We start from the raw sequence: 19,870 nt of genomic DNA on the forward strand, positions 1-19,870 counted from the left end.
TCCAGGATGTGGCCATCTGCTGGTGGTCAGTAGAAGTTCATCGTAACCAGGTATTCAGCGCCACCAACAGGAGAGGCAGATAACCATACCACAAGCACTACATCATCAGTGACTTTCCTCTAATGTAAAAAAAAGAAGCTCTTGTTCCTAAACATGAGCAGTGAGATCGGGACCTTTTTTTACATTAGGAAGAAGTCTTGTCATCTGATTTCGCCCCTGCCCAGTGAGAGATTGGGAGATATCAGGAAGAACCCTGAAGAAGGAATAACAAAGATAGCGGTGCTGGATGGAACAGTGAGCCCCGGAAAGAATAGTAAATCTGAGATGTGTACATGGGCCAAGGGTGTTAATCAAGTAAAGGCAAGTGATTTTTTTGTTTTAGTCCTGCTTTAACAAGTAAGGTATCCATCGAGTAATCATATTAAAAAAAATACCTACAGTTTCTTTTAATTATGTAAAAAATATTTCTCTGCATGCATTTCTTCTATCCTGAAGCTTCTATAACATTTGCTCTGCAGTAGACATGTACAAACAGCGCATATGATCAGCTTAGGCTGACAAGAACTGCTTTGAGGCTGAAGTTTTTTTTTAAGATAACTCAGAGAATAAAAACAAACAGCCAATGGGTCATAGGTACCAAACGCAATAAAATTGAAATAGCTCTTTAAGGCTTTTAAAATAAAATAAGACCTGGTTAGCACAGCATAAAATACAATACTGCAATTCTCAGGTGGAACATGTTTGCAAAGTCTGAATACTGATTGACATGCTCAGTATGATAGGAGAATCTGTCAGGTGCATTAACGTACATTCCTCTGATCTGTACACATCCCTTCTTAGGTACTTGGTAATAAGCTTCTTTAAAGATCCCTGAGTAAGCACTGATGATAAAATCTAGAGTATGTAGCACTCAGTCCTTTTAGAATAGCTTTCTAATGCGTCTTTCCTTTCCTTAAGAAATGTCAGTTTAATCATATCTTAATGCTTTGATAATACATTCCTTAACATAGCTGTGAAATATTAATTTCACTATTTCAACTAACATTTCCAACATGTTAATTTCTGCTTGACTCTACAAGTGGTAATGTAATGTAAAGTAGAGGAACGTGACTTTTTCCCAACAGTTTTCCTCTGATGTATAAACTGTGAATGACTCAGATTGTTGGAAACATAGCCGTGAAAATATAAAATAACCGTGCCATTTAATGGAAGTAGATATTTCTCTCTAGAACTCCTTCCCTTGATTTTTATTTTAGAAGCTTCTTTGTTGCTACAAGGTATCTGGCAATTGTTCAAGTTGGGTTTTATAACTTGTATCTTGATCACATAAAATATGGAAGGTTGATTTATTTATATGTTCTCACTCAAGATTTACCCATTTTTTACCCAAAATGGACACATTTTGGCATTCATTTAGAATGTATGTCTCATGGGTAGATATTGTTTTACACATTTTCGAATTGAATCCAGTGTGGGTAAAAGTTGGGTTAATCTTATATGAAAACATTGATAAGTAGACCTCATAGTGTTGAGATGGGATTAATAGTTCTTCATATGAAAGACAGATAGATAGATAGATAGATAGATAGATAGATAGATAGATGATAGATAGATAGATAGATAGATAGATGATAGATAGATAGATAGATAGATAGATAGATAGATAGATGATAGATAGATAGATAGATAGATAGATAGATAGATAGATTATGGGTGCTACAGCAGTCTTATTGCCACCATTCTTCCAAATAATATATTGTACATACTCAAATATAAACCAATCCAAGTATAACATAGGTACCTATTTTTTTACTGAGAATACTGCTATGACTCGAATATAAACCAAGGGCACAAAATACGTCCATCACTGCTAGCAGTGTGTTTTTTTTTTTTTTGGAATGGTTATATAAAAATAGAGCATCTTATTCCTCATGTACTTCTTTTATTGTGTAAACAATTTTGTGCAAAAAATGAGAACCAGGCACTTTTTTGCATATCACTCTGTTCTTGGCCTGGCCAGCATTTGCTGGTTATTTGTGTGTGAAGATCTGGCTATGTGAAGCACGCACAGCCTTTGAATACAATGGAGAAACTCGAACAAAATGTGGTACATACCAGTTCTTACATTTCCACATTTGTACACATACTATTTAGGTTCTTTTTCCTACTAATGTATCTTTAGGGTCCCACAGGTCACTCTTTTTTTCCAAATACACAATATATATAATATATAATTATATATTATTCAATATATTACTATTATTTGTTTTAATGTGTTTGGTTTATGGTGTGTGAATGTGCACTGCCCTCATTTTAAAGGAGGAGTCCGTTGTCCAGGCTGACTTTTGGGGATCACTAAACATGCAGCAGTGAATAGATGGATATAAATGCACATTTTGTTACAATAGTGTGTCAGATGTTGCTGTAGGAAAGAACTAATTCATAAAACATGATGATGGCAAGGAGAAGACATAACGGTGGAAGCTGACCAGCGCTGATACATTTAGTGCAATATAATTATTGTGTTGTTCGTACTTTTGAATTTTTCTTTCTGTGTGTGACTATGACTAAAAAACTACATCAATTATGGGCAGCATGACTTTGTAGGCAGTACATACTTCATATTCAGAATTCTAAAGGCCTTGTCATGTCCAGTATTACCATGTGGTAAGTCCACTATACCCAAAGGCTAAATTGTGGTTTGGCAGACTAGCAACAAATACAGTCCCCATTGCACTTTCTTGACATGACAATTGCATGGGTCATCAGTAAAATAATTTTACTACAACAGACCCTTCAAGTTGTCATCTTTTAAGCTGCTTCTAATGCCTGAAGTTAATTCTATTCCTATGGCTTTACAGTTCCTCTATCATTTCCATGGTTAACATCACCTTTTTACTTGCCAGATATATAGCCTCCCCAGTGGTAACCCGGAGTGTGACTCGGGGTAGAAAAAAGATGCCGGAAGCGGTAACCCAGAGTCACACTCGGGGTAGGTAAACCTATGTAAAATAATAGTAAATAAAGCACTTACCTTATCCGCCGGCGTCCTCCATCGTCCTTCATGTAGTCTTACTTCCTCCGGCCGGCGTTCTCTGCGCCCGATTAGTACATTGTCTTTCATGAAAATTTATTTTACAGCATAAATAATAGTATGAGTATAATATTTACTTTTAAATTTTTTTTTTAAAAATGAAAACTTTTTTATTTATTTATTTAATAATAATATTATTTTGACATGATTTTGTGTTTCAAATTTATTTTACTGATACTAATATAATATAGTATAAAATAAAATTTTCATGAGAAACAATGTATTGCTTTTAGACATATAAAACCAGACAGAAATGAACCACTAGGGAGGTTAATTAACACGTCACAACTTTGGTGAAGCCACAGCTGGGCAGGATAAACTACATATGACTGTTTATGGCAGTTCAATATGTTTTTGGTATTCCACTGTATAAACACCTCCGCTAACTGGTTGACATTCAGGTCTCAGGCTGTGCCCAGATACAGTCAAATACATTTATAATACTGAATTGACTTGAATAGAAAATGTATCATCAGGATTGATTGGATCTGATTTATTAAAGCTCTCCAAGACTGGAGAAGATAGACTATCATGGGAGAACCTGGGTGATCGATCAGCAAACCTGGATCTGGTCCATAAATACATTTGCCAACTAATAGCAAAACAAAAAAAATTAAACCATTTTTTGGTTTGCTGGATCACCCAGGTTCTCTAATAATAGTCTATCTTCTCCAGTCTTGAAGAGCTTTAATAAATATGCCCAGTTATGTGAAGCCTCCATGTTCAGTTGGTTTGTGAAAGAGGTTTCTTAAAACCATTTGCTATTTGTTAGCAAATGTTTTCAGCCCTGAACCAGATTAATTCCAGATTTGCTGGATCACCCAGGTTCACTGATGAAAATGTATGTTCTTCAACCTTGGAAAGCTTTAATAAATCAGACCCAAAGACAAAAAGGCAACTAAGGATAAAACTGTAATTTCCCCCTATGCTCTATTTAAAATATCTTTTTCTTTTTACATTGGATTTACAGGGCATCATGCAGAAAGATTTAAACTAATGGAGAACTTTATGGAAAACAATTTGTTCAATTCTTTCAAACATTGCTGAAAAATATACTCAAGTATTTAGCTGTTCCCTACACTAAAAGTTGCTGAAATTTGTGCTTTACCCAGAAAAGTCAATCTAACATAAAGGTTCATGTATGTGTGTATGTATAGACGAAAAAAAAGATAATTCCACAATAATTCTATACATATATTAGACATAACAAGTAAACATTCTATTTATAGACATAGAGAATACAAAAAGACAGAGGTTTGTTTAAATACACCTAATATGTTGTACAACTATGTGATGAGTTTCGGGTTCAGCTCCACTTGACCATGAACACTATTCGTTTCCCAACATAAAAAATAAAACATTAGCATATCTCAGTTAGTTTAATGTGAATTACATGCATATAATCCTGTCTATACAGTTTCTATGTATGTGCCCGTTTCGCCCTACAAGTCGATCATTGTCTTAGAATAATTTATGTTAAGCTCACAAGATGAACATGCTTGGTGGAAGGTTTGTGGGAGTCTTTGAAGTCTTGGAAGGATTATAACAAAAGAAACAGCATCGTCTGCATAAAGTAGGATTGGTGATGGTTCACCTTTGATGTGCGGTTCATGAAAACCATTTACCTTAATGTCTAGAACATTAATATACATCTCGCTGGGAAAATGGGGCCAAGATGAAATCAGACTCCTTATTATAGCAGTGTGACTGCATTGTAGCAATTATTATTTGTTAAGATGATTTTAAAAAAATGCACACCTGTTTTTTTTAGCTTTGAGGAAGTTTATTGATTGGACTGTAAGAAAAATATGTACCATTAAAACTACAGATTAGTTTAAAATGTATTTTCCCAGAAAAAGGCTGTGAATGTACAGACAGATACGCAATTGTATATCAGTTCATTTCAAGCTTTTATGTAAAAACCGGGAATTTTCTGATTGTGCATCTGCATACAGCAATGGTCTTGAGAAGAGACGTATAAGGGGGATATGATCACCCTGTATAAATATAAAAAATGGTCCATATAGAGAACTCTCTTCTCCATTATTCACTTTTAGATTATTACAAAGAATCAGAATCTTTGCATCTGGAGGAAAAGAAGTTTAAGCTCCAGATAAGGAAGGGATTCTTCACTGTAAGGTCTGTGAAAATGTGGAATCGTCTCCCTCAGGAAGTAATTTCAACAACTACTATAGAAAAATCTGGATTCTACGTGTATACCCTATATCATAGGGATCAATCACTACATCTAAAAATGCTCATGTAAAATACCACTAAATCTGGTCATAAATCTTGTAGCCTATTGGAACAATCTCAGACAAACCTAATTGTTAAGAGTTGTTAATTGTTAAGAGTTAATTGTTTAGGTAGGGATTCTACTACATAGTTTTGGTTAAAGATATTCAATAGTTTGCACATTCAGATTTCAATGTGTTTGGCCAGGTTAAGGCTTCCATGCTTCTTCAGAAATTATTGTTCCAACTCATATATTGCTCAGGAGCATTTTTGCTTTACGACAGTTATTTGTCAGCATTGTAGAAACAAGATTGATATGAATTTCCCTAATTTTTTGCCATAATTCTACTATATCTGAATTCAGTTTTTATAATTGAGATCAAGATATTGATATGTTTGGATCACACAAAATCTCAAACACAAATTTCTCTTTTTAGGTGCTTTTCCAATAATATACACAATCTTCATTGTTTAATTTTCTTACAATAGGTAATGTAGTTGAATAATGTTAAAAACAATCATTTTAAAACATAGAGCTTGTATACATACATTTCTGTAATACCATAATTTTCTATAACAAATCATGTGTATATATACAATATTTTAGTTATTGAATGTTTTATGCATGTTAGAATTTTCAGTCCTTAACGTGTTTTACTCAAAGGCTTCTTCAGAAAGATATGATGTGCCATCTGCATCAACCTCCCTATATTCTATATCCTTATTTTGCTCTTAGTTAAGGATGTGAATCCAGTGACACAATTTTGATAAGTTATCACCACTGATTACAATACCCCAACATTAGTGGGTCATCACCACAGTGATCAAAACAAAAAGAGAAGAACTATGTATGAACTTAGCACTTCATCTCCATGGAATCCAATGTTACATTGAGGTGTGAATGTTAACCACCTTTACCACAATGAATTCACTCTCTGGGGTCCTGATTCCACCAGCTCACCTTACTGGATGGCGGAAATGTAATTTAGAGATGTGTTGCCATATCTCTAAATAATAAACTGCAGTGTAAATTATTTTTTTTTTTGGGGGGGGTTGGAAAGTTGTTAAAAGAAGCTTGGTCCTCAGTTTTATAAAGAGCAAGGATTACAGCACAGCTGTCCCGTTATTGTGTCTCAGAACTTAATATTGTAGAACTCAAGTACTGGCAGTACAGTTTGTAGGACCATGTGGTTAATATATGTAAATTTAAGGTAGTAAAAAAAGTTATGCACTTGTTGGGATCTGCCCTCAATATAGAAATCCCACAATAAACCTGATAAACAGAAAGAAAGAGTTATAGCACTTTTTCTGAGGATATTAAAAAAGGGTGAGACATAAGTATTGACAGCTCCATTCAATGTCACAGGGTAATTCCAGAAATCAATCAAATAATCACATAATCTAATCCCAAGGGTTCATGACATCTGGGACAAGTAGTAATTATTTGACACAGAAGAAGGTGTACATTTTTCTGAATTTGTTCTAATGGCATTATGTGTGTGGAACAATTAGTGCCGAAGGTCGCCCCTGTTTACCAATAATTGTTCCAATTTAATGCAGTTGGCTTTATTCATGCTTCTTGCAAAAGCAGTTGTCCTGTCCTAAATATGAATCATTCTGTCCCCAAATAAGTGTTTTTAAGGTGCAGTAAGACGGCTGAGTCCCTGCCTGCAGAGGTATCTTATTGTTGGGAGGCTATTTTTAACCCTAATGCACAGGTCTTTCCAATCCTCAATACTCTGGACTGCATTTAGAAACAACAAAACCCATCCTGTCTGTCCACATTGCTTAAATAAAAAACTCTTTTACCACCAATATGTACTTTCAGAGTCTGCTGATCCCTTGCAGCACTTCTTCTGCTAGTGAAAACCAATGACCCACCACTGCAATCCAGGCCTACATCTGATCAGTCTTTGAGACCCGATGAGTACCCTGCCAATGGACAGCCAATAGAAGTGTCTTTCTAGCATAGACAATGGTCTGGGTTCTAGTAGAAGAGTCCTTGCATTCTGTAGCCTAAAGAAAAAGGACTTTCTATCTTAAGAAACTTTAAATTAGGATTATTGGGTTGGAGTGTTTTTTCATTGGTACTATGCCAGAGGACAGCTTTAAAAACTAAATCTAAATCTCTCCTCTACAATCTATTATGAATGCTCCTCTTCTGCTGCATCTCTTTGTGGTTCTCCTCATTGGCTTCCATGTCACCCTTAGAATCAAGTTCAAGCTCCTGTGCTTTGCCTTCAAATCCCTCCACAGCTCCTGTCCCATCTTTCTGACCTGATAGAAAAATACTCCCCCAGGTCCTTTCTTCGCTCCTCTAATGACCTACTAATGACTTCCTCACTCATAACCTCATCACATGCACAGCTCCAAGATTTTCCTAGAGCTTCCTGAATGGTCTTCCTTGTCCTAATTAGCTTGCTCCAACTTTCTGTTCATTTAAAAGAGAACTCAAAACCCACTGTTTCAAACTTGCCTACCCATCTTTCTCTGTCATATAAACCCTCACTACTTACCCACTAATCCATGTCCTTTTGGCTGATACTTCCCACACCTCTTAGATTGTAAGCTCTTAGGGGCAGGGTCCTCTCCTCCTCCTGTGTCTGTATCTGTCTGTCATCTGCAACCTCTATTTAATGTACAGTGCTGTGTAGTATGTTGGTGATACATAAATACTATTTATATTATTAAGAATAATTCTGGAAGGTGTGCCAAAACTGCAGCCAGCAGGCAAATGACTAATTACCTGCACAGTCTATGTTCTCTCAGAAGCCAAACATCATTATTTACTTACCATGTCTTGTTTGTCTCTGTGCGAAGGCAACCATATTGGTAAAGGCAGGGTTTCTCTTCCTCCTATCAGAACCTCCATCAAGGAGAACAGTAAGCAGGACATTACATCACAAAATACGATCATGGCATCAATGTCTTAGATCTCACACTAAAAATGTTCATCTATGAGGTTATATGTACAGTAATACCAAGCCACCATCACATATTAGAATGTGCATTGCTATTCTTTAGGGTAAATTCCACAAAAGGCTGAATTTTATGGGTTATGTTTAAACACAATGAACATTTCTAGATGTTGCTTAACATAGCGAATCCTCATTTTCACAGTTCCACTTTAAAATAAGTACACACAAAAATTACTCTATAGTTTCTCTTTAAACTCACTTTACATATACCGTTTTGCACACGAGAAAGTGGAGCATGAATGTGACTGTGAATGTGACTGTGCTCTCCATGTGTTCCTATCAGGCCAAAACAGAACGCAGGTGCTAGAAGGCAGTGTAAGGGATTGAGTCATATCAACACAATGCACACAATACACAAGTCCTACTTGTACTATCAACTCATTTCAGTGCTTGGCACAACACCAGTAGCATTACTGCATGAATGCAACATAATTAATACCGAGCACCTCATCCACCATTTAATAAATGGTTTTCTTTATATCAGTCTTTAGTTCTACAATTGGCAAAGGATGCTGGGAGTTATTTCAACAATGGCAAAAGTGTCACATGCTGTATAGTTCTTAATTCTTACAACTCAAACGGTGCCCCACATTACCTTTTAGAGAACGACTTAAAGAGAAAAATAGTTGCTGATGTTTAACAACTAATACCCTTTACTAATATTTATGTAATGTTAGTTTTCATGGCTGGGTATAAGACCTGAATATTTAAACAATTAATAGTTTTTTGGAGATGGGGAATTTAATATGAACCCGATTCAGTTGTACTGATCTGAACAATAATTTTAAATGAATGTCAGGAATGAAGGGTCCAATTGCACCATAATGGAATGAACTGCAATGCACGCACTTTCCCATTCTAAATGAATCAGCACATGAATCAGTGCAGGAATGCAGAAACATTTTATTTGTTCATGATTGTTTTGTTTGTTGCAGCAGAGGGCACCTATATGCATTTATATGTTGTAGAGCTGCACCATAAATTGCATTATATTAGGATGTGGATTAGGGTGTAAGTTGATTTGCAATTAACTGCAATGTTCATCTACAATGAGTTACTATGCCTTGCAGTAACACTTATTATACCACAGGTCATGACATGCATTATAATATATGTATGTTATAGGGTCACACTTGTAGAAGAGATTTGTAACTACAGATTTGTAACTGATTATTATCTCTGGCTGTTTGTAGCTGGATACAGAAAAGCTGCTATAGCAGACTGCAATGCTTAGCTAGGCAGCTACAAATCTCTAGTGTGCCGTAGTCATCAGCTTCAATGGATAACATAAGTAGCGGTTGAAGTTGGTAAATTTGTAGCTGGGCTCCAAACGCTGCAAAAAAAAAGTCAGTCATTTAGTAATGTGCTGCAAATCACTTTCCGGGATACAGACCTACCATTGACCACAATTAATTTATTTCCTGGAATCAAAATGCTGAAAAACAACTCTGCAGATTCTGTAACTGCATCAGATCTCAGGTCCCTGCAGGATTCTTCTGTCACAGCCTTGACACACTAGGTGTATAGGAAGTGATATCGGACGAGAATCTGGAGAATCAGTGTGTACAGTGCTCATTGTTCATCGTCTGAATGACCGTCCTGACGGATCCACGAACGATGGACGACGAGCAATCGTAATGGAAGTGAAGGGGAGAGAGTGCAGCGGCGTGCCGCTTCATCGTTCTTCCCCCTCACCTCTCCATAGAGCAGAATGGTGCTGTATGTACAACACTCGTTCATGCATCGTGCAGTCGTTTGTCATTGGAAAGGATCGTGAAAGATCCAACAACAATTATTGCATGTGTGTACGTAGCCTTAAGCTCATTTTGATTTATAGAAAGTCTGTTGTCTGATGTTGTATCTTACCTACAGATATGCACACTGCAAGCAACATGCAGCACTGAAATGCAGTCACTCAGCAGCACCATGTGAACCAACACAATTCAGAAGTTGCATTTACAGTAAGCAAAATTGGTTGGACACTTCTATATGAACACTGTAACTGAGCCTGTATAATAATATATATGTAATGGAGCCTATATATATAAACATTTCAAAACTCCCTGCAGTTCTGGCTTGTGGTGATCACCACTGAATTGCAGTAATTCGTTTGGTCCTGAATGTAGAAGGAAACGTTGATGTGCATCTAAATACAGAATACAGAATAGGTAATAACTATTATGTGGTATTGTGGTATTTCTACTTGGTGCTCTCACTTAAAAAGCAATTAAATACAATATGTTAGACTAATCATTGGGCTACTAAGCTATCCAGAAAACATGGCGGTTTTGCTAAAATCAGAACATTTATATATTTATATGAGCTCTTCATTGATCCACCATAGCCAGAGAACCACACAGTGTCAGTGGGAGTGTGTTTCACGGGGACAGTTCTACATAACATCTTAAGCAGTAGGGCGGCACAGTGGCTCAATGGTTCGGACTCTGGCTTTGCACTACTGGGGTCATGATTTCAATCTTGTCCAGAATGCTATCATCATGGTGTTCTATGTTCTCTTATCTTTTACCAGCATGATGCAAAGGGGGACCATTACTGGCAGTGGAATCAGAGAACTCATTGAAAAGGTCTGACATACCCTCCGTGAAGTCATAGCCAGAGTTCTCCTTTAGGTAGGAATGTGAGCTTTTATGTTTGGAAATCTATAGATCTGACTTAGTAGGGTGTGTCGGACCTCTGCAATGACACCATCACTTCCCAACAGAGAGTGAGGATCCCTTGGTGTCACTGGTGGCAAGGGGTAGGCCTTTCCAATCAGGCTGTGGTTGCTTTACCAAGAAAACGAACAGTTAGACAATAAATATATTTTGTGTTTATGCAACTGGAACATGTTTACATATAACAGTGGGTTGAGTTTAGCATTTTTGTTAATGGGAATAGTGACTGTCAATTTATGCTGCTAGCCAGCTTTAGTATGTTGTGCATCTTGTTGAAAGCCTACCAGCAGCTTTTTCAATGCAAAAGTAAATACACCTATTTAATATTAGGTATGGTTGCATTTCCCAAACTGTAACTTAAATATTCTTTATTATTTTCAACAAAAGGCTCAACATCCTAAAAGTTCTGCAAAAGTTGGTTGGAAACTTTGATGTCCACACCGCTCTTATACAAGTTGCAGCCCATGTGAACAAGGCCCTAGTGAGGACATCTGATCCCAGCAAAGGATCTAGAAAACTGGAAGAAGCTTTTTTTTTTTTTTTTAAAGCTTGAAAAGCTGACAAGAAAACATAGATTTTAGATGTGCTTTAAATGCAAAATGAAATATTGTACGCAAAAGGCCTTATTCATTTTGGTGAAATAACTTTGTTCATTCTTATTGGTGGGTAATCTGAATATTTACATTGTGTGCCTGATTTATTAAAGCTCTTCAGGACTGCAGAAGATAGACTATCATGGGATAACCTGGATGAGCCAGCAAACCTGGAATGGATTTCTTAAAAATCATTTTCTGTTTGTTAGTAAATGCATTCAATCCCGGACCAGATCAATTCTAGTAAATGTTCGGTGATTTCACTAAAACTAATTTAGCCTCCAAATTACAAATGTTGTTGCTGGCATAATTTAGTAAAAACTCCTAATTCAGCTCACTGTGTTTGCTTAAAAAAAATTTTTGGAGGGGAATTTTGAATAATATAGTTTAAACCATTCAGTTAGTTGTGTGCGTATTGTAATTATTATTATTACTTTCCTTTATAATTTTCATTTTTCCCTACTTGTTTGTTTCTTTTTTTTGTTGAATTAGTATAAATACTGAGGCTGAGGGTTTGTTTTTTGGCACATAAACAAGTCCAGAAAAGTTGAAATAAGTTTCTATGATCCTATGAAACAATTTAAATTGTTATTATACCATTACAAACCACCAAACGTAATTTGCTTTTAGCATGTCACTGATGTATTATCTCCTGATTTGTATAGAAACAAAAACGCAATGATTCCTACAAGTGATTGTAGCAGCTTAATTTTTGTTAACATAAAAAAAAAACTGTTATATGTAGGTCAGTTCTAAAACAATGGTAAATAAAAAGAAAAGTCCAAGGACAGGTCCAGGATAAATTGATGGAATTTCTGCAATGCCATAAAAGCCAATTATAGCCTATTGTACCATTAAAACCATCAGAAACACCTTGAACTGGCATGTGATCCCTGGAGCTATAATATAAAAGATTCTATTCTGCCATTTAAACTCTACATGCTAACACATTTTATTTTTTAACTTCAGTCTTTCTTTAAAGTGACTCTGTAATTGAAAATAAAATACTAATAAAATGCCAGCAAAGAAGAAATAGAAAAATATTCTCCTCCTGCCCACACCAAAAAAAAAATTAGAACAAATATATCTGGAAGTGACACTATCCATTTCTTGGACACGGCATGGCATAAAGATCTGCAGGAGGAACCATGGAGCCCAGCTGGGGAACCATGAGGTCACTCTAAAGAGGGTCAATTTATCTTCATCCAAGCAACATTCAGATACATAAGCAATAGGAGAAATAAGCAATAGGAGAAATAATCAGTGTCCTCCCCAGCCCCTTGAGCCCGGCATTTTCTACAACCACCTGGTTGTTTTTGGGTGAATACTGAAAAGTTGGGTTACAATACAAGGGCTACCATCCTCCTACAGCTTCTTCCCACCCAGCTTAAAAAAGTCTAGGGAGAACACTGAAAAGTAATATATTTTTTTAAGGAGACCTTTTCAATAACTGATTTCTTTTTAGTGATGGGGTAACCCTAGTTTTGCATTACTAATTGCTTTGGGAAATGAAAAACCCAAGTTTTGCTCCACCTGCCCACCATAAACCACAGGCATTCATCAGCTGCCATGAGCTCAACACTAAAAGTAGTACAAAATAATACTTTATATGGGAGAAGATTGATAAGATCTTTGTATGAACCCCAAAGCTGATGTGAAAAATCGTTATATTAGGTAATAACAGTCCTTTATAATTGCCGGTGATCTGTACATCAGCATAGCCCATTACAAAAAGATTTTATGACAAACTGAGATAACCCAGCAAGTGGACAGGGGCAGAACATTGTCACCCCATAACATAAGGGGTCTCATCAAGAACCTGCACATCACTAGATAAAAGCTGCATATTTGATTGAACTTATAAATTACAATAACTTTATGTTATATAAAGTAATTGGATTGACATTTGCTTAAAATATATTGCAATTTTTTTTATAAAATGAGATTGTAAAACAATGCAGTGTGCAAATCTGGACCTTTTGAATTTCAAACAAGGTCTCTTAAACTTATGAAAACTTCTAAGGCATCTACTGATAATAAATGTTAAATTGTCATTTGTGCCAAAAGGGAGTTTGTCCAAAGAAGGGAGTTTTCCTACATTCATACATCAAGGTTCTTCTATTATCTGCAGAATCCCATTGAAGTATGTAACATTGGAGAATCTTCCAACTAACACAATAGATAATTTTTTTTTGTATATGTTTTTAAATGTTGCACAGCTAATATTTTACTAATTAAATACATTTTTAGTTTACACTGAAACTTTTAAAAATGAAGTACAATTACACAGGATTTATAGAACACAATGGATACTGTGAAACCACAACAGAAGCTGTTTATTTTAGGGATCTATTTATAAAACAGGGAATCTGACATTGCCTTGAACATTCCCCCGTGGAAATCAAATATTGAAACACATGGACCTGGAAGATTCTCAGGAGGGAATGTCTGATTCCCGTTTTAATAAGCAGAGCCCCTAGATTTTCTTTTATACTAAAATGTTGCATGTACATTGCAAATACATGGGTAATAATACAAAAAATTGCAAAATACATGTTTTTTTTTCTGCACATATAAATGCAGACCAACCTGTTCAGCAAAAATGGGTTGGAAAAAAATCTTATAACACCACCTGGAGTCACCTTTTATTGATTTGGTTTACATTTTTTTACCAAAAAAGTTGCTGTAACTACTTAAAAAGTATGAACTAGAATTGGGATTACCTCTGTCACTAAAGTTTAAAACTTTAAGTCCTCCTGTTCCACAGGATGCTGGTGATTTGACTGCAGAACAAGCATTAAAGTGGAAAAATATTCCAGGTACTACACCAAATATCTTAATTTCCACAGCATTCTTGGTACATTATTGGGATATTGTTCTCTTCACATTGCTAATATAATATTTGGAAATTGCTAGTTGACTGACTGTAATACTTCAACTCTTAATTATTCAATGAAATCAAGAAAGCAGATCAGCAATTAGCTAGAAAAAGCCCAAAATATTATAAAAGAAGTTGGTAACATCGACCCTCACAGTTTGTTGAAAAGAACCTTCGACTCATTCACATTTTTGCAGTCTGTTGCATTGCATTAACACAAATTATACCTAGTTATTTATATTGACTCAAACACACTAATAATGAGACGGTTAATTTTAAAGCAACATATCAAAATGTGCAGTATTGTATTACTATGCATTAAAATAAATGCCACTGCGCTGTGCCATGTGTGCATTGCAGTATGTATTCCTGCAACATAGAAATGTAAATCAAGCTATCTTTTTGTCCTTATTATCTTATTAGCTTGCTGAATTTCCTTTCCATATTTACAGATTACTCTCTCTGTGTAATTTTCTTCCTTGGCTAAGTAATCATCAATTTAGTTGAGTTCAGTTGGAAGAATATTTGAGGCTGTGATTTAGTTTATTATTCTGTTGTGTGTTAATGTTTGTTTCTTAAAGCTGCACTTTGTTTTCAGCACATTATTTTAATTAATTTAATAGGACAATGTCATTTTATTATTTTTTCACTTTGTGTGTTGTTAGCATTATATTATCATACAGGGTAATTTTGTTTTAATACCTTTGGATTTCCCCCTGTCAGATTCATGCTTGTTTATATGACTGAGCTGATAAATGATTTTGGGCATTTCGGGGATTCTCCTGATTTGTACTGTAAGGGGATTGTTCTTATTGACTGAGCTGATAAAAATCACACCAATTTTTTTTTTACATAGAAAGACTTTAGCAACATTGTAGGATTTAAATGTAAAATAATAATTACATTTTTGCTTTGCCACTAATAAATCATGTTTCAGTATTGCATTTGCTGTGGTTATTAATTGCTTACCACATTTAATAATTTGTGGATTTATATAGTGCTGCCCAGCTACTCATGTACTTATATCATGTCTTCATAAGCCTCTGATCGGGAACCTTACGGGAACATTTCATTGAATTACTATTCCTTGACTGTCTTCAAGTAATCTATTACTAAAAGAAAAGCTACAAAAAAAAAATCGACAATTGTCTAAAATACCCTTTAGATTCCTTACTTCCTAATTCTGTTTTTTCACTTTTTTTATTGTAATTCTCTGCATTGATGAAGTCAAGAAATTGTAACTTGATTGATCCCAGTATAGATTAATTATTATTACTATTCAGGATTTTTATAGCACCAACATATTACGCAGTGCTGTACATTAAATAGGGGTTGTAAATGATACAGACAGTGACACAGGAGGAGAGGACCCTGCCCAGAAGAGCTTACAATCTAAGTGGAGCGGGAAGTAGCACGCAATAGCATAATAAACGTATTGTACATATGTACCTGTGTTGCAACCCTCTTCCATTGGACGCCATTGATAGTTTTGTTCCAATTTGACAGCTTGGTTCACAGTTTTTGCAGAAATCTTTCACTTTTGCATGCTCTTCTTAATAATAATGTGTCAATCCATTGCTTTATGAAGGACATGAGTAGATGGGCAGTGTCATTTGTCAGAAAGTCTCATTACCAAAAAGTTTCAAATTTAATTTTGTCTGCAAAAACTTTCTAGATAAAGCCCTTGGATTGTAAATAGACAGAGCCATCTCCTAGTTATCCCCACCCTACACATACCTACCCCAATAATGTACAATATACTAGTTCAGTGACTTTGTTGTGCACTATTGGTATCTCTATGTGTCATCTCCTTGTGAGATTGGTATCTCCTGAACATCGATGGTGTATATTCATCTTCTTCCACTTTATATACAATTAGTATAGTTATCTTTTCATCTATAGCTTTATCTGTATCTCCCACGTTATTGTTTCTGTATGTGCAATGCGTTGTCAATTGTACAGCTTCACAGGAGATGATGAAGCTATAGAAATTAGTAAAAATGTATTAAATGATAATACTTTATTAGTAAAATGTATTTGCCAATAATAATCATAGAACCCTCAGCACTTTTTCAGACCTGGGATATGAAGACTGCTGTGCGTCCAGGAGCAGCAAACTGTACTGCAGGTATGCAGATTTGCGCATAGCTGCGCCTACATGTGGTTTTACCTAATTGATCCAAATTATTTGTATTTCTATCTATCTATTGCTGATATATAAGGACATTGCTGATATATAAGGACATTGCTGATATGTGGAACCGCTTGGTTGACAGCTTCCAAATGCACTGCAAACTGCTCCTGTGTGCCCAGGAATGGCAAACTGTGCTGCAGGTAAACAGATGTGCGCATTGCTGGGACTGTGAGCGGCTTTACCTGATGAATCCAAAAGGTTTCAGATTTAGGGCCCTTTCACACTTGTGTTGTAAAACCGTGTGGTCAGCAGCTCCTGGAAACCAGAGTCAGCAACCTGACCCAAAAAGTAAATCTTCAAACAAACAACTCTTTTGGGAACCTTGCTGCAATCTGCCTCTCCTATACACTTATCTGCTTCAACCACAAAAAATGGTTCCCAAACCTCTCTCATATACTTAAAGCGTACCTCAACTCAGAAATTTCACTTTACATAAAGGGGTAGACAACCCTTTTATGTAAGGTAAAAATTCTGTTGTTTGTATTTTTGTAAGTGCCACACCCTGTTTTTGTAAAAAAAAGAAAGGGTGCAGCACCTAATTCTCGAATGCTTAGGCCAGGGGTCGGCAAACTCCAGCCTAACGCCGGCCGGCAACCCGCGGCGGAGCAAGAAAAAACAACTGAAGCCGGAGCTTCGGAAAGGCATCTGGCTCTTGAGCCTCCGTGTGGTGGCTCCTTCTCCCATTTACCAAGGCTGGCGTTTACACTTCCGCCACCGGGGTAAATAGGGAACAAGCATTGCAGAGGAGGAAGATTTACCTCCAGGGGGCGTTCTTGGTGAGGGCGGAGCCATTAGGGAGAGAGTCCGGCCTAGTGTGCTCCTGCTCACCCCTAAAATGGCCTAGTGGCCAAAAAAGTTTGCTGACCTCTGGCATAGGCGATCAAGAATGAATGGGAGCGAAAAGCCTCCCGGAATACCTACACCACGCATCCCTGGAGGCTCTTGGGTGCTCCTTCCCGGGCATGCGCAGAAAGAGCCTTTTTGCGCAAAGAGAAAAAATTGCTGATCCTACGTCACCTGAACTTGCGCATGGGTCGGGTGACATAGGATGAAGAACCAGGAAGAAAAGGAGAAGATGGCGGCGTCCGGACCCGATGCAAGAGTCCCCGGATGGATCAGACTGCCCTGCGGGGATGAACGTAAGTGTAATTCTTTTATTATTTTTTAGCCAGTTTTCAGTTTAATTACTCTTTAAATAGAAGCACCGCAATTGAACCTGCGGCAGAACGCTGCAGCTCACCAAGGGTCTGAAGTTGCTTAGATTGCCTTGCTTTATCTGGGTCAGTATGTAAACCACTGACAGCCAGGCATTTTCAGGAACCAGCATAAACAGCCTGGATTTCTTTAAAAGTTTATAAAATTGTTTAAATAAATATTTATAAAATATAAATAATATATATAATTGTATCCAAAAATAAAAAATATAAACAAAATAAACATAAAAATTTTTTAAATAATTTATAAAAACATTGGCTAATTTAAAGGTAAACAATTGTGCTGCACAATGTCAGAGAAGATGATGTACAGGATGAATGTTTGGATAACTGGCACCTCATATGAAGAGTCTGAACAATGTCTGAAAGTAAATTTTACATATGAAGCTACCCAGATTACAGAGATCACATGTTCACCATTTATACATGGAAGGAGCTGGACGCCTACCCAACATCCCCATCTAGTGGCCACAGCAAGCAATTGTTACTTTGTAAAGGAAAGATGAGAATTGTTTTTATTATTATTAATATTACTATTAATATTACACACACAATATATAATTGGCCTAAAGAAGATCATTTAACCAATCTGAGCATTTAAATATTTGTAATATTTATTTCAAAACCTATTTCTAATATTTTTACAACCGGACCTTCTAATAAAGTAATACCTGGTGATCCTGCTATGAAGGTCCTTGTTCAGACACTCCTGTGTTTTGGTCCACTGCTGCCAATGTCAGATAGCTGGAGGTCCCGGGTTATGACTTGTATACATTGAAGTGAGTGCGTAGAGACTGAAAGTGTCCGAAAGAGAACGGAGGTGATCAGCAGCTCTAGGATGCGAAAAAAGGGAAAAAAACATTATTTTGAATGAGGCAACTACAAAGATTTATTGGCAGGCAGTCGGGATTTATATCCACTTTATTGTAAATAATATTATCTATAGGGGCCTTGTCGTTGTGAATGGTTTGTAAATATAAATTTATAGGCAGCACGGTGGATCAGTGGTTCCCTTAGCAGCGCTAGGTCCCAGGTTGCAGGTTCTCCCTGTGTTTGCGTGCGTTTCCTTCCAGTGGTAATAATAATATTAATAATATTATTAATAATAATAATAAACATTCCAAAAAAAGATGCAGTTAGGCTAATTGGCTTCCCCTCAAAATTGACCTTAGAATGTATTAGATAATAACATATATTAACATACACATTTTGGAAAAAAAAAACATACATAAATACATTAACATATGACCATGGTAGGGACATTAGATTGTAAGCCTCTTTGAGGAACAGATAGTGACATGACTATGGACTTTGTACAGTGCTGTGTAATATGTAGGTGCTATATAAATACTGTGCAATAATAATAATAATAATAATATGTAGGGTACTCATATCTGCTTGTGTCGTGTTCTGCACAGTGATTGTACTCTACTGCTTCCTTCTCTCAGTGCAAGTCCATTGGTTAGGTCTGATTCGACTGAAACCAACAAATTATCTGTAAGGCTTATACCAGGCATACATGATGTGATTTTCTTTTGATGTTATTTTGATCTATATAACCATAGAATCCACGTATTCCATGTACTATCTATTTATCTGATAATCACTCTGTATTACAATTAATTTCACTGCTACCTAATTGATAATAGAATGAATGTTCAACTCAGAATCAAACACTAATATTATTATTACACAGTATTTATATAGCACCAACATATTGCACGGCTTTACAAAGTCCATGGTCATATCACTGTCTCTCAAAGGAGCTGACAATCTAATGTCCCTACCATAGTCATATGTCATTCATACAGTCCAAGGTCAATTGAGGGGAGGAAGCCAATTAACTTAACTGCATGTTTTTGTAATGTGTGAGGAAACTGGAGTACCTGCAAACATGGGGAGAACCTGCTGATGGTAACATTCTTCCCATTGACCACCACACTAATTACTGTGAGCTGTGTTTATAGTAATCATAGCAGGGGTTCCCTAAAGAACTGAAAGTTATTTCA

This window comes from Pyxicephalus adspersus, chromosome 5 (genome assembly GCF_032062135.1).
Source record: "Pyxicephalus adspersus chromosome 5, UCB_Pads_2.0, whole genome shotgun sequence".
Taxonomy (NCBI): domain Eukaryota; kingdom Metazoa; phylum Chordata; class Amphibia; order Anura; family Pyxicephalidae; genus Pyxicephalus; species Pyxicephalus adspersus.